The sequence below is a fragment of the Stegodyphus dumicola genome, chromosome X1 (genome assembly GCF_044657685.1).
Source record: "Stegodyphus dumicola isolate Sdum_Otavi_A_Nest chromosome X1, ASM4465768v1".
Lineage (NCBI taxonomy): Eukaryota > Metazoa > Arthropoda > Arachnida > Araneae > Eresidae > Stegodyphus > Stegodyphus dumicola.
The window spans coordinates 256,529,339-256,546,166 of record NC_140780.1 but is presented as its reverse complement, the minus strand read 5'-3'; the positions used below and the strand labels follow the sequence as shown (position 1 = coordinate 256,546,166).

Below are 16,828 nucleotides of genomic sequence, written 5' to 3'. Positions count from 1 at the left end.
AGCAATCTTGAATATTTCCACTAAAAGACGGCAAGTTTAATTTAGGTAATTTCATACCTTGTGCACTGGTATTTTCAATCTTTACATTACTTGCATCTTTAGCACTAAATTTTGACATTTGTCGTTTAACCTTAACCCACAAATTATCAATACTCTCTTGAACAGTTTGTTGTTCAGTTACATATTTGTCAAACTCTTTTTCATCAACTATTACAAATAATTTATCAAAAATATCTGAACACTCATTATTAAATTTTGCACATTTATTTTCAAAAAGTTGTAACTGAAATTCATCACAAGTATATTTTTCGAAGTCTGATGTCGCTTTCGTTATATTTGACTTTAAAATTCTTTTCTTAATTAAAAATGCTTCCATAATTAACGTTAATTAATAATACCGAACATATGAGCAAATTCACTTACCTCCGTTTGAGGTAATCCAAATGAACCCGAAATTTGTAAATCCAAACACACACTAATTTTTATGTCGAACGCGAAGTAACATATCACACTTTTTTATTAATTTAACACTTCACCTTTAAGCTTTTTAACCAGCACTTTATCCATAGGCACTAATCTTCCTAACCGGCTCGACGGACCACAATTATGTTCGAGAATAAACATACTCATGAAACACAAACACTAAGATTTAATGGACTGTAGCTTTATTTCTTTTAACTTCTGTTTGGATGGACACTCTTGCCATCGCATAGGTGCACCTCTCAGCACGCAATCAAGCACACTAATAATGGACGCTAGCTAACCACGTTGTCGTTTTCTCCCATCGTGGTTGCCAGATCACTTCTGCCTTAACACTATGTAAAGATTAAGTCACCAAATGAAACACTAAATAACTTGAATTATTTGAAATTAATGTCCGGCTGAAATTTTAATATTTAGCTGTCAACGCATTTAAATTCCAAACTTAACCAACAACAATTTCTTGCAGATGTCAACCCTTAGATTTTCAGGTAGAAAATAAATAAAAATTTGAATTTTTCCTTTGTCTCATTATTATCTATATTGCTTAAGTATGTCTGCATGGTTTGATAAATATTTAATGATTTAAATTTAAATTTTAGCTAAAATGTTTTATTTGAAAGAATTATTTTGTTAAAAAGACTTCATTTTATTTAAAAAAAAACATGTAAAATGATTTAGGCCCGTCATCTGCTTTCGGATCGTGCATTCGATCCGTTAGCTAGTTGAATCTGCGACCGTAAGGTTTTAGGATATAAAATGGATTAGCACTAGCGGGATTTCATATCCTATAACTTATTCACTCGTCTGGGCAGAATATTATGAACGCAGAATATTTACACATAAGATTTATAATTTACCTCAAATTCTTTTAAATTAAGAAATCTGAAATATAGCAATCAGTATCTTAAAGAAAGATAAAAATTCAGTATATTCTGGGCCCATCAATGATCGAATAGATAAAATCATTAATCACTGACAGCTCCTAATTGAATATAACCCGTCTAAGAGCAAGACCCGTCTTATGTGGGAGATACTTGATGTTTATTTATGCGTGATAGAAATACGAGCCAGTTTGCTTCAGAAATTTATTCGAAGAAGGCAGCCCTCTCAAAGCAGAGGTATATCTTTGTTCTCTTCCTCTCATTCGTGTTACGGATGAGTTCTGCATATTATTTACACATAACACGATTGCAAATTCTCGGTGGTGAAAAGTGTCAGATAGCTGCAACTGGGAAAGCGATAATAAGGAATAGATGAAAAATCAACCATTGATAAACCTTGGATTACTCTATCGCAGCATAAATGAGAGAAATGGAATACGAATTCTTTCGAAGAATGACTACTAAAAACTGATTAGAAATTGTTTCCTACGAATAATATGTTTCTAATTTATATTTAAAATGAAGGAGAAAGACATAATTATTCTAAAAATGTCCTTCCGAAACTTAAAAAAAAAAACTGCATCGCAATATGTTTTATAGAAAGCAATATGTTTTATAGAAAGAGTTTCCTGTTTTTAATTGAAAGTTTAGAGACAACATAACATAGTTTTGATTCGGCAGTTTTAGTAAAAAGACACGTCACAGGATTTAGTGAATTTTCACCAGTGGGTAGTAATTGATCTCACGTGAATAAAACCTGCTCTTCTATAATTCAGAAACACCAGAAAAGAGTTTCCAACATCTTAGTTTTTCTCAAAACTGCTGTTTTAGAAAGAATCGAAAGACATGACTAAGTCAGACTAGCAGAATATAAGGGATGTGGCACAGCTTCAATACCTAACTAAGCTACCTTAGTTAGGCTAGGGTTATTTTTCCGATATACTGTCTGACATTATGATGAAGAGCCTGTGAATAGAAGTTGTTCTGTTTATAAGTGTTTTCTATTTACTTTTTTAACTTAATTTTTTATAGAACTCTTTTTTTATATATATATTGTCTTTTTTTAATAGAAAATTTCTAATTCAAGAATGTAAGGTGTATTTTACCCAATATGTCATTACTTTTGTGCATTTTATTATCTTTCTTCAGTCTTCACCAGAATACAAATTTATTTAATTATAAATAGCAACAGAAGTTGTACTTTAGAGAGGTTACTGCGAGCATAACTTGTTACACTAAAAGAAGAGCTCCTTACTTAGCCGATGTATGAAATGGTGAGTAAGTTTTGTATATATTAGAACGTAAGGTTAGAATCCCCATTTGCAAGAGCAATATTATTTAGCAGTGTTAGTGTTATTTAAAGGTAGATTGAGTATTTTACTATTTTGAACCCTGGAATTCTTAAAAGCTTGCAAACAGCGATGGTTACTAATTGCTGCTTTTAAACTGCAAACTGTGATGAACTTATGGGAATTTATTTAACTTTTTCCTGTTATATATGTTACTGAATTTTCGTTAGACTTATTTATATTTAAGAAGACTATAAAGGATCGGAACAAGAATATTAAGCAACCTTTAATTTGAGAGCAAATTAGGCTGAATCTTATAAATCTGCGCCTATAATGATAATTGAAACACGTCTTAAAAGCTGTATTGAATTACATGAATCACGATCACGGTCCCCCAAACTGTAAACATAATTTTCTTCCAGTAGAAGATTTTGTGTTTCTGAGAAAGAAAGCAATGCTCCATCCGCAGCTACTTTCTGACGTTTCTCGTTCTTTCACAAGTTTCCCTTTTCATCACATGTTGTAGAGATATTAGGTTATTTCAAAGCAGGAGAGATGAAAAATGAGCAATGCCCTCGCCGGGACTCGAACCACGGACCTCTCGAATACGCGGCCAGTGTGTTAACCACTACACCACGTAGGCATACAAAGAAGGCGGGAGAAATAACTTATAATCCCATCATCGATTTATAAAATGAGTCCTCTTTGTTCTATGAGAGAACAACAAAATGCTTCAAACCCTGTTAAATTTATTTACTGCTGTCTTAACTTTCCAGGCTTTCATTTTTCTAGCTTTTTTTAATTTCCTAATTATACGAAGATCATTGCACATAACAGAACGCGAAGTTTCAAGTATTTTGTTTGTATCTGTGCTGGTATTTCTCAGATTAGCGTTGAGCTCCTCCAGATCATCATTATCAAGGTTTTCGGATTTTCAAAATACAGGAAAGCTTCAAAATTTACATTTTCGGGTTTAATATTTAAAACATGTTTTCGTAAATGTATTCTTATATTCTTCAAAATACCTGTGCATGTATTTCAAACTGCTACCGCAATGCAAAAGCCCAATTTAAACACATGTAACTTGAAAAAAATTGAAACTTATGTTTTTCCATTTTGAACAGCTTGTTTTAATAAAGGATATCAAGAGAGGTTAAGAAATAATTCGTTGGAGAAAAAGAAACTTCAGTCATTTTGGGTGTCACATTGTAACACTAATTCAAGAAAATTTCCATATTGACACTAAATTGTAACTTAAAAAATTAAAATAAAAAAACAAGTACTGAAAAAAGAAGGAAACTTTTTGTATGCCCCCGTGCAAGCAACTGCTCATTTCACGTACTTTGAAAACTGTTTTTAGAGTTTTATTTGCTATTCATTCCTTTACTTCTTTACTCTGTCTGCGTAACAGAGCTCAAATCTATGGCTTATAAATTTAAAATGTCACCTTTTTTACTAGTGATATCCGACATTGTCTATATCCTACAACTCCAGAAAACATTTGCTTAGAGTTCGCAACCCATTCTAAAGCAATATCGCATCTTATAATGAAGAAGACTAATTTCTAACTAAAGTTATGGCTTGTTCAGAGATCCTACTGTGTAGGTCCCACCCATGCCCGAGTGGTTAAGACTGCTGAATACTAGAAGTTAGATCCGCATCCGATCCCAGGTGAACGGGCTGCCAGCATGGTTTGTTTTCATAGTTTACTCCACATGAATGCAAGCCAGTTTCCTTTAGAAAGTCCTTCACGAAGGCATCCACCCAGGCAGGTAGCGCTTGTGTGCTTCACTATAATCAGATAACTTGACCTAACCCTGCTGTGGAGGAATGTTAAATTTACATATCTGATTGCCCTTATACGTGAAGTGTAGTTTTAGGTAAAAATGATATTAAACCTGCTATAATATTAGTACGAAATATTTTCACCGTTCTGTGATATTTAAGAATATATATATTCATCTTGCTTGGCTGACTACATACTTATGCTCTTACGGTAATAATTAAATCAAACCAATTTTCGTATTTTATTTCATAGGCTGAACAAGAGTGAATATACGCTGGTTCCCAAAAATAATGGTAACTCGTTCAAACATAAGACAATCCGTATAAAATTTAAATATGTTGTAAAATAAGAATTGCTGATTGAAACTACAGCATGAAAATTACGGATCTGCAGTCGAAATATGTCATCTGTGAGGAGCATAAATTGCATGTTTCAGAGCAAGCCTGCAAATTTTGCTCTGATACTGAGATAGTCAATTTTTTACAATAATCTCCAGACATCATTTGCCCGAAGAACTGCAGTGGAGAGCTATTGGGAGACTAGAGGCATGACAAAGCCAGAGAGAGGTAGCCAGATGGCTAAATTTGAGTTCTGTGGTTCAGCAATATGTTTTATAGAAAGAGTTTTCAGTTTTTAATTGAAAGTTTAGAGACAACATAATATTGTTTTGATTCGACATTTTTAGTAAAACGACACCTCAAAATTAATTTTTGCCTTAGCTAAATTTTCTCATTAAAAGGCATAAGAAATTCTGCCAATGCTTTTAGTTTCTGCCATCAACTATCAGAAATAAACAAGTGCGACACGTCAATTCAAATAATAATACAATATAACAGTGCAATCCAAAAAACAAAGCTGTAATAATGTACTTACTCAAATAAACAAATGTAGCGTAAAGATTAGCACAAATAAGTATATTTTTGAAAAAATGAGCTCCAATAACAAAACCTTTACACTCTTTCAAGGTTAGCCATATCACTTTACAGTGTAAACTAATATACAACATGCAGTGTAAGCTAATATACAACATGCAAACTTGTTTAAACCTAACTTTAATTCATTTTGCGAAATAATAGCATTGAACACGATGCTTTCATAACACTGCACCGAGATTCGGCCAAATTGTAAGAAAATAACTTATCTACAAGCAGCATATTTGCATTTTTTTTTTTTTTTTTTTTTTTTTTTTTTTTTTTTTTTTGCTTCTTTCATGTTTCTGATAATTGTGTTGTATTATGTGCATTGTGTATCTTGGTATGAAAAAGAGCATATCTTGTACTTGGTTTTTACATACATTGCTGTTCAGTGACTTTGCAACATTAGCAAGGACATGAATTGCGATACAAAAATTTACCACAGCAATGACATATGATTTAAGATAGAAAAAAAACTAATACGGAAAACCTGTACGCTAAAAGGAACGTGATAAATTCAGTACCCTGTGAGCCCACTTAAATAGTTAGAACGTGGTGCGTACGGAGGACATCAACCGGTAAAGATCTTAGATCAGCAGTTCTCAACCTTTTGACTAGTGCGTACCACCTAAACAAAAACTGAAAAACTTTAGTACCATCAGTGTATTTTACATTGATTGTTTTTAAGTTTCTCAACAGAAATATTAATATATATATTATACCATTTGCACAACCTATTGGCTATTTGAATTAAATATTCACACCTTAAAAATATCTTAGGTTAAAAATTGGTTACCATTTTAATTATCAAAATTTAAGTTACAATATTTTAATTTTAAAATTTAGTGTAAAATTTGGGCCTGTTTAAGAGAGATAAATTTCTTTATGTCTGGTCTTAATTTCACTTAGCCTTAACCGTAAATTAGGATCCACTTTGAATTTTGTTCTATATTTATTTTTCAAATATATCATGGAAGAAAATTCTTTGTTTACACAAATAGATGGTAGAAAAAGGCAATGAAAATTTTATAGCTTTATTTGAAATGCCTTTAAATTCTTTTTTCGGTTCAGCCAAAAGTTAACGAGTGTGTTATTTTTGAAATCTTCAATTAAAGTTCGATCACAAGAAATTCCTATTAATTGTTCATTTTCTTCACGAAATTTTTGAAATTTAGTTGTTGAAAATACTTTGCTTCTTTTTACGTACCACTTATTTTTCTCTTGCGTACCACTGGTTGAGAATCGCTGTCCTAAATACTTTGGATTTCTGTGGAATGTCATTGAATGTACACTCAATACGTACTCACGTTACGTCAGTGGTAGTTATGGGCGCTGACATATGAGCCAGACTTCGAGCAATCATATGCCATACATGATTAATGAGTAATAATTAAAATTAGCAAGTTAAAGAAGAATTTATGCATGTTGATCGGAGAAGGGACGTTGAGCGTTGTGTGGAATATAAGCGATAGTAACTATCCTGTTCAAAGCTAGATTGAAGAAAGTTCCGTAGGAGCGGTAATGTTTCTGTTTCCAGAATCTCACCTATGAGCGGCTCAAAGGTGAGATTCTAGAACCATCTTCGAATTGCCCATATTATATAACGGCTATTCGAAGATAGCGACAACGTGAATGAAATGCTACCAAAACTCTGGTGCTCATGCTAGGACTACTATAGCTTTGTGTTGAATGTAGCCTTTTATATGTGATTCTTCACTAACGTCCGGCTGTCTCGCCATGACAAATTATATAAAAAAGTGTAGGAAAAAATTAATTGCATCCATTTAGCGTTGTACCGTTGAACTCGCTGACGTTTGTGGTAGATGGTCAGAGGAAGCCATAATAATGGATGCCAAGCTACTATGGAAATTAGCGACGAATAATGCTGACAGATATTGCTTGATATGCTTTTCCTCTGTTATTGTGATTACGTTGTGGATGTTAGGGCCCGACCTATCATTGCTATGTATATCAAATCCCTTTTTTCCCTTCTAACGTAGTTTCAAGTTTCTATATCCTTCATGTTGTTGTGTCAAACCCGCAAACCTTTTCCTGCTCATTATCTCCACGTACGCATAACTCTACTGACGTTTCGCCCAGCATAAACGGTGACCTGATGATATGAAAAACCACCTTATATGAATCTGCAAATTCTTTTTTTCAAAATCCACTAACTATTCGTAATATCTACTTTTGCGCCAAGACAGGTTTCCGTATTCTGGCAGAGCAACGCTAATCGAATGCAGTGATACACAGCTTGGATTTTGAACTGAATAAATTTTTAAGTTATCCGCCGGAACTTTTCAACCTTTTAATCCGCCGGCGCCTTTTTATGCGGTGGAACCGTTTTCAACTGGAACCGTTTCCTATTTGCGTATGCAGCTGAACCTGTGATCATTTGCATTTCAAGCGATAAACTACCCAACCGTCGGATTTCTAAGAGATTCGATTGCTCTTTCTTGGTATTGAAATATCACTGAACAGCAGCGTATTGTCATTGACAATTATTTTTCAATGATTTGCTACAGTAACACTTTTGATATATTTTAAAGTGCTGAAATTCCTTTGAACGCAACAATTAAGGGTTGTCATAAATACTTGATTTAAGAAAGGGGAAGCATATTTTTCCCGGAGAAAACGATTTTTATGAATAGCTTATGGCAATAACGATTATTACAGCTTTTCTGTTTCGATAGTGCTTTGGATATGTGTTGATAATATTCACATGCAGAAACAAGCTATTTATGATTACTTTATGAATATTTTCATGCGTTGTGAAAAAAATATTTTATCATTAATTTTCGATGTATTATTCTAAGGATAAAATCACAACTCGAGAAATGAAAAATAAAATGCTTTCAGGTATTTCAGTTTGAAGTTGCAGCCGAAATTTTATGGACGCATTATTTATTCTACTTTTCACGTTTTGTACATACGCAGTTACTTGTCTTTCCAAAAACATTTTTTTAATCTTCCCTACTCCTATGTTTTATTCAGCAGCTTTTGAAAACTTTTGCACAACTACACTGTCAATTCTTAATACTAGAATTCCGATACTTATTGTAAGTACGAGTAAAATAATAAAGAAGAAGAAACAAAAATCCTACTATTTGATTATTTCACTTAGCTAAGCTAAAAGGCACCTTGATTTTTTGATTCATGGTTTCATGCGTAACACATTTGTTTTATAAATTACGTATAATTTCTATACAAACGAGAGCAGAAATGCAATAAACTTCTCTAAGGTTACCTTACGTATTCAACCTAAAATTTAAAAGTAGACGTTTCACTTGTTTTACACTTAAAAATGCTTGTAAAAGAGGTCTGTTATAGCAAAAAAGAAAAAAAAATCAAACTCAAGTTTTGCGTAGTTTAAAAACAATATTTAAACTATATTAGTAGTTTACATCATTAAATAAAAGGAAACTAATTAGGTAAGCATTAGAAATTTTTAATAATGTACACAGTGTAGCCGTTTCATACTTTTTGATGTCTAATTTACCGTCAGCATCACGCATGTAATATGAATGTTCATATATAGTGTAGTTCTTTTAAATACTGAAGAGTCTGTCAGTGCGATTGTTTTTTTTTTTTTTTTTTTTTTTTTTCTATTAAAATAAAAATTGATGCAGTAACTGATTATTTGTTAATTCCCCGCCCCAACTGTTTACTCAGACTTGCATCCAGTTCCAAAATATTTCTCGTAAAATTTTATTTCAGAAATATTTCTCATAAAACATTTATATCATGCTTAATCTTGAATGGCAATTGCTTCTAAGATGAACTAGCAAAAAGCCTTGAAAACAAAGCATTTGAAACTTGTGAGTGAACAATTAAAACAAAATTTGCATGTAGTTACGACTAAATAGTAGGTATTTAATCAATTATGGCTAAGTTAAAAGATTATGTCAGGAGTTAATGTATCAAAACCAAGTTACTTCTGAAATTTTCAGGATTTCTGACAGCGTCTCAACGTTTTGTTCAAAGGCCACAATTCAGTCTAATGCGTCTCTTTCTAGTTATATTATTGCTAACTACAATATTATCTAATTTGCCTCGTTCATTATAAATGCAAAAAATAATTCGAAACTTCATTGCCATTTGTTTAAATTTAAAGGATACTTTTTAGATATATATACATTTACAACCCTATCTATACCGGTCAACAACTGTAGAAGAAATTTTAGTAAGGCATGAAAGAAGTAGCTTCTAAACATATATCTGAATCACTATATATGCATTTTTGTAGCAAGAATACTTCTATCCCTTAATATCGCTGTGCTTTGTATCACGCATTTAGCACTTGATATTTATTGTGGTCCTTGGATTTTGAAAAATTTGAAATTTGACACCTTTCTAAAATTAAGGTTTACCAATTAATGCAAATATACTTACACTAAAACACATAAAATCATCTTTCTTGTATCCTCCATGTTTCCATGTACGTAGCGTATTCGGAAACTAAGTACCGTTTCATTCTAGCGCCGTCGCAGCGCTGTGGTAGGCGTCCCGCGCATGCGCTCTAGTCTTTCTTGTTCACTGACTTTCAATTGTCGCCATTTTGGTTGTTCTATGTTGTGTTTTCAGTTTGCTGTGCACATTCAAAATGTTTAAGACAATTAGTTCTCCCGCTGACGGTGAGATTCGTGCCGTGATTAAATTTTTGAACGCGAGGAATGTTAAACGGGCCGAAATTTATCGTCAAGTGGCATACGTTTACGGTGAATACGCGATAAGTGATGGAATGGTGAGAAAGTGGGTAAGAATGTTTAATGCAGGTCGAACAAATGTCCACGCCGAGGCTCGGAGTGGTCGGCCTTCTGTTGTCACCGATGATTTGGTAAGGAAAGTTGATGAAGCAATTTATGAGAACAGACGCTTCACAATGACAACTCTTTCAGAGGCATTTCCACAAATTTCACGTACTGTTTTGTTCGAAATTGCGTCTGACCGCTTGAATTATCGCAAACTGTCTTCCCGATGGGTTCCAAAAATGCTCACTGATGTTCACAAAACAAAGCGACTTGGTAGTGCCCTGACATTTCTCACGCGGTACAGTGATGAGGGAGAAAACTTTTAAAACCAAATTGTGACAGGTGATGAAACTTGGGTGTGTCATTTCACACCAGAATCGAAACAACAATCGATGGAGTGGAGACACACTCATTCTCAGAAAAAAACAAAAGTTCAAAGTGACAATGTCATCACAAAAAATCATGTGCACTGTCTTCTGGGATAGGAAAGGCGTTTTGCTTACTGAATTTCTTCCCAGAGGTGAAACCATTAATGCTGCACCATATTGTCAGACTTTAACAAAACTAAGGCGTGCCATTCAAAATAAACGAAGAGGAATGCTCAGTTAAGAAATTGTCTTGCTCCATGACAATGCTCGGCCACATACTGCTGGTGTCACTCAATCGTTAATTCGACAGTTTCATTGGGAGCAGTTCGATCACCCGCGGTACAGCCCGGACTTGGCGCCGTCCGACTATCACTTGTTCGTGCGCATGAAGCGCGAGCTTGGTGGCAAGCGCTTTGGATCTGACGATGACACGAAAAATGCTGTGGAGTCGTAGTTATCGAAACTGGAGGGAAGTTTCTTTGACGATGGTACACAAAAACTGGTCACCCGCTATGACAAGTGTTTGATCATTGGCGGAAACTATGTTGAAAAATAGTTTAAGACATGTATTTTCATGTAAAAATAAATTGGATTCGAAAAAATAGTTTTACTTTTTTTTTTTTTTTTTTTTTTTTTTTTTTTCAAAGCGGTACTTAGTTTTCGAATACGCCCCAAATATAAGAAACTTCCTCTTTCAAGGTAATGACTATCTTGTCCAGGTAAATAGACATCGCTCGCTTTGTTTTAGTAAATTAAATTTATGAATTTTTTCTATTTACATACATCAGTATACGTATGTAGACAGGCGAAAGGCAGACTAAATACATTTTGCTGGTTTTTTTCACTTTTTGTTACGATTCTGTTGCTTTCATAACTCTTAATTTTCCAAATGCGCACACATACATTAATTAATAGGGCCCACCAGCGGCCGAGCGGTAAAGTCGCTGAACACTGGTAGTTCGGTCCGAGGTTCGAATCCCGCGAACGGGCTGGCTGCATGGGCGTTTTCGTGGTTTTCCCCATGAGTAACGTGTATACGAGTCAGTTTCCCTTAGAAAGTCCTCCACGAAGGCATCCCTCTCTTAGGCAGATAGCCCTAGTGTGCTTTGCCATAATTAAATACACACGTTAATTAATATATAAGTATAAATATCTATATAAACAATTAAATCAGTGTTTACAAATGATTGCGTAGCATCACAGCAGGTAGGTATGCTTTGTTTTTCCACAGTTGCACAAACTTCTCAATAAATTCAGATAAAATGTCATGACATGCAGAAAAAGAGCTCTGTAATTATACATTATCCTTTCTTTATCCAGTGACTAATAATTAAAATTGTATTCTTTACGATCTATAGAAAATCCTTTCCAAGAGATTTTGCATTTTTTGATATATCATGCTATTTTTTAATCTGTATCTCTTTATGGTATCTCATAACCTGCTGTAAATTATTTTTCCGATTAAATTTTGCCAGAATTTTCTGAATATTATAGTTAATAATTGATTCACCTTTTCTCATAAAGATCGTTCCCGTTAACGACCCGTATTTCGGAAACTAAGAGCAAGCTATAAAAATCAGACTCAATGTTACTGCTTCATGGCATGCTTGTGTAAAAGGCATTAGCCGTATTTACATTCTATTATAAGTTATTTTCTTTTATCCTTGTTTCAAGCTTCTTTAGTTGTAGCTGTTGTGTTGTTAGATATAAATATTTATACCTGCGTATGTTTTGAAAGAAAGGTACTTATAGTGCTTACATTCATAAAAAATATGTTGACAGTAAAATTAATAAAATGATTTTTTCTGAATACTGGAAAGAACACGCTATAAATAATTTACAGTTGTTTGACCGGAAATATTGTGAAGATATGATTCTTGGCACCATGTTTTTTAAAAAATGACAGTTTAAATGAAAAGTCAGAAAAACAGCAAATATAGTTTAGTAGTTTCAAATTTATAATCCCTTGAAATTGAAAAATGTCACATCCATGTGCTCGAAATATAAACTAAACATTTTCCAATTAATATTCTGTCAACAAAGCTGGATTATAAGACCATTCGTCGGCTTCAAGTTTCAAGTGACATAAATCCTTTGAGTCTAAGTATTACTGCTATTTTTTAATATTTTTTATGATTTTCGGACTTGAATTTAGCGTAAGATTTATCACTTTAACACGAAGCTTTATCACTAACACGTAGAAGAACTATGCAATTTTATAAATACAAATGCATAAAGGAAATACAAATTATAATTTGAATGCCTTATTTAAAAACACTTAATGAAAGTGAGTGAACTGGTCAATGTTTCAACGTTTCAACACTTAGTTTACATTAAAAGGCTAGCCTTATCCCAATTTGATATCTAGCTAAGTATCTATTAAGGTAACTTAAGTAACATCATTATAGTCGAATCCGGATTTAATGAATCGACTGGAAGAGGCGATGAAGTTACTTACATGGAGGTTATTCGTTAATTCCAGAGAAATTAACAATGAAATTCAACAATGAAGCCCAAAAATCACCTACTCGTTATGAATATAAAAATATCTATTAAGTAAACAAATGAAAGCTATTTTAGACAAAGCAATTCAACATTTAAAGTCTTATCTTACGCAATGACATATTTAAGAAAAGAAATCTGATATTGAAATCTCGTTTAGTTTCACAGATTTCGCTTTTTAATTTACTTTATCATATTTTTAGAAAAAGAACAGGAGCAACATTTGCGGATATAATTGTTTCCTCTTCAGATTCAATATAATACTGTTACGAATTTTGTATTTAAATAGCTAATTCTAGTAGAATTCTAATTAAAATTGTTGTATATTACCGTGCAATGCAGCGCGAGACAAATTTTAAGAGAAAGCTATGCCGGAAAAGTAAAAGTAAAGGGGCACGTGCATTTAACATTGAGTACAATTTTATCTCGGTAATTTATATTTAAATTGAATAAATGTAATTGAACACTATGTTAGCTGTAACCGTAATTAACCTAACATACGGTTACATCTGTAACCGCATGTTAGCTGTAACCTTTTTGCTTTACAGAAATCTCGAGACGCAGAAATTACTAGAAAGATCTCGCGCGGCCGGTTAAAAACTATTTAAGGCCGAAGAAAAAGCGTGTCAGTTCAGTTGTTCAGTTAGTTACTTAATTATTGTTGTTGCGATTTGTTTAATTCCAAGTGAACTGAGATATCTGAATTAGCTTTCTCTTTAGAAAACGCTTTGCATAGCCTTGTATTTTAACGTTTTTAGTAGATTGAAATATAACTACTGATTATACCTGCGTGATATTGGGAATACTTGTACGAATATCTCTGAGGAAAATTCAAGCGTTTTGATATATTTATTTTGATAAGAACAAATTTTATTAACCTATTTGTCGGACTTGCGCATTCAATCTATTACGAACCCATACGCATGCAACAATACACATTCTCTGATTCACTACTATTACTTTATGTCCTAAGATCTACAAATTAGTATCAAAGATCAGTTCAGAAAGGTATGTAAATCAACAATGTATAAAAATTACTAGACTTGAGAAATTTCATTCCACACTTCGGCAATGTCTTCTTCTCGATGCTCTGTGGTAACGAGCTGATCGGATTCAATTGCATTTTGGATAAAATGCATCTGTTTAAAATCATTCACATCATTCTGTTAATGTTTAACAAAATACATGGCGTTAAGAACTTTAAGAGTTTGAGTGTCAGAGTAAGCCGTTTTTCTTTGACATTTTTCCATATTTCTGTGACTAATAATTATCTAATTTTTTCAAATAACTGAATTATTCCCATATTCAAAATATCTAGTTCTGATAACTAAATCGGTGAAAAAATCGGCAACGCTTTATTCAAGTCGTCTGAAGAAAGGATAACTCCTATTGCATGTAAACATGGATGTTGTAAAATTTAAAAAGAGTTATAAGATTATTTCTGATAGTTCGTTATATTAGATGAAATAATTTTCAAATCGAGAAGTTCTGCTTTGTTGCAGATATGGAAAAACTTCATTCAGCTAAAATATTCATTACATCAGGATACGATTACTTCAGAATTAGAATAAATATATAAATAATTAGATTTTAGGTTTTATGAAAGGTTCAATGTATTTTGAGAAAGGATCTGAGAATACAATAAAAAAAATCACTTCAGTCAAAACATTCATCGCATAAGCATATGTACTTTGTCAAAATTATTTTTTTTTTTTAATTTTGTGAAAAGTTTTATGCATTTAGAAAGAAGATTTGGCTTAGAACTTTCTTTTTCAAGGATCAGTGTGCCAGAATGCGTATTTTGGATGAAAGAAATCAGGAGGATATTTCTAACTATAGTTTCATCCGTTGATACTTTTATGGTATTCTTTAGCGAAACTGTTCAATTTTGCATCTAAAACGGTATTTTTCGAAAAGGAATGATATGACTATCTTTCGCTAATGCAGTTGAAAGAAAATACTTTTAGTGATACTTTTTCACAATTTTTCACTCTAAGAAAGTCTTGCAAACAATTAAAAAACAGAATTTCAAAAACAGAATAAAGCAACAGAATTTTTTTTTAATATAGATTCTCACAGAATCTATATTAAAAAAATAAAATTATTAACTAACTGATGCTAACTAACTGTACATGTTAATATTTATAAATTAAGAAATGCCAGAAGATTAAACATTTATAAAATAGAAAAAATATATTTGTCTATATATATAAAATATAAGAATTCTATAGTTACAATAAATAACAAAAATTATTGCTATCCTTTCATAAATATAATTAATTGTATCTATAACCTTTAATTGTATATATAATCAAGTTGAAAGGCATAATTACCTAGCGTAATAATAACTAGCTGTATTCTTTGCATTCTGCTTTAGTCTCGAGTCTACCAGTAACTGCGTGGGTTAAGACTTCTCAATACCAGTTCATTCTGCTTTTTATTTATTCTTAATAACTGAACGAGCGGACTACACTAGTCTTTCTCGTGTAAAACAAGAAAGCGAGCTAGTTTCCTTCGCATATTAAAAAGTTCTCTTGACATTCCTTGTCTCTTCTTCTTCGGCGTTATCTATGATCCCAGATCTTTTAGTTTCTTTACCTTTATAGAAAATTATTCTTTTGATATTTTGTTAGAATTTTGAAAAATTACTTGAACAGAATTCTTTTTAGCTAAGCAAAATTCAGCTGTTGACTGCCTCGAGTTTTATAAACACTAATTTATAAACACATTACTAGAAGTCGTCAACTGTCTTCCAGAAAAGAAAATTTTAGAACGAAAATTATGTTACTTTCGTTTATTAAGTTATTTGCAGTCAATAAAAAGCGATTATTTACAATAAATATGCATCCGAATTATTATTATCTATTACATTTCTAAAGCATCCATACTTTCCATAAGCTTCTCACACAGTAAAGGAAATCCAATTCATTTAAATGAAGTAAGATTTCCTAAAACACAAAAATACGTTTCTCATCTTATCTCATCATTATGCAGTTATTTAAATTAAATTCACATCCTCGGTGAATATTTATATTTATTAAGTTTCTGCGATATATATATATCAGATTCTATGACCCAAGAGAAAAAATTAATACAACAAAATATTAATTTTGCATTAAATTCTTTAATTCAGGACCGTAAGTTAATTTTAAATTTACCAGAAATTACGGGATAAGAAAGAGGGAAAAGAAAAGGAATTGCTTACTTTTTGTTCACTAAAATTAACAATAAAGCTGCAGGAGAAATTGCTTATTTTACAAAGTGATTCTTTTCAGTAAAAGATAAGTTCTCGAAACAACCTTCCCGACCGGCGCACTGACAAGCAACTGACAAGTCACCTCTCATTGTTTACCTTTCGTTGGAAAACCGAACTGAAATAAAAACGCGCATGCGTGATGTATTTTATCCCTTTTCCCTCAGTGGTCGGCGTAAAATTACATCTTCCCTTAATCTCTTCACATCACAGTTTTACTTCTCAAACCTGCGCATCTTTTATATGCTCTTACACATGCTTATTAAACATGCATTCCATATTTTAGCCGCGACTCCATATTTTTTTTTTTTTTTTCTTTTTCGTCAAATGTTCATTTCCATTCACGCTCTTTTGGTTGATTGTTACGGTTTCCTGTATGAAAGAAAAGAAAATTATTCCATTATAGACAGATTTTTATTGAATCAAAAACGCGGCATCTGCATGGACTTCGCTTATTCTTTATCACACATATTACGTTTTTCACGATATTACAAAAAAAACTTTAATTCTTAGTCAAAACACTACACGAGACATTGGTTCAAAAAGTAATAAAATATATGAATTTAACATTTATTTTAGCATTCATTTTTGTAAATCG

The 16,828-nt window shown here is 32.4% G+C and overlaps 1 protein-coding gene across 3 annotated transcripts in view; it reads right to left on the bottom strand.

Moving 5' to 3' along the window:
- Positions 1 to 16,334, bottom strand: part of rdgC (retinal degeneration C) — a 288,353-nt gene extending 272,019 nt beyond the window's left edge. For 2 of the 3 annotated variants that reach the window (XM_085807574.1, XM_085807576.1), the window contains exon 1: positions 16,183 to 16,334. The gene's annotated coding sequence lies outside the window, so the exon portion shown is untranslated. The remainder of the gene's footprint in view (positions 1 to 16,182) is intronic. The other variant, XM_085807575.1, reaches the window with a different exon arrangement.
- Between the last annotated feature and the right edge of the window lie 494 nt (positions 16,335 to 16,828).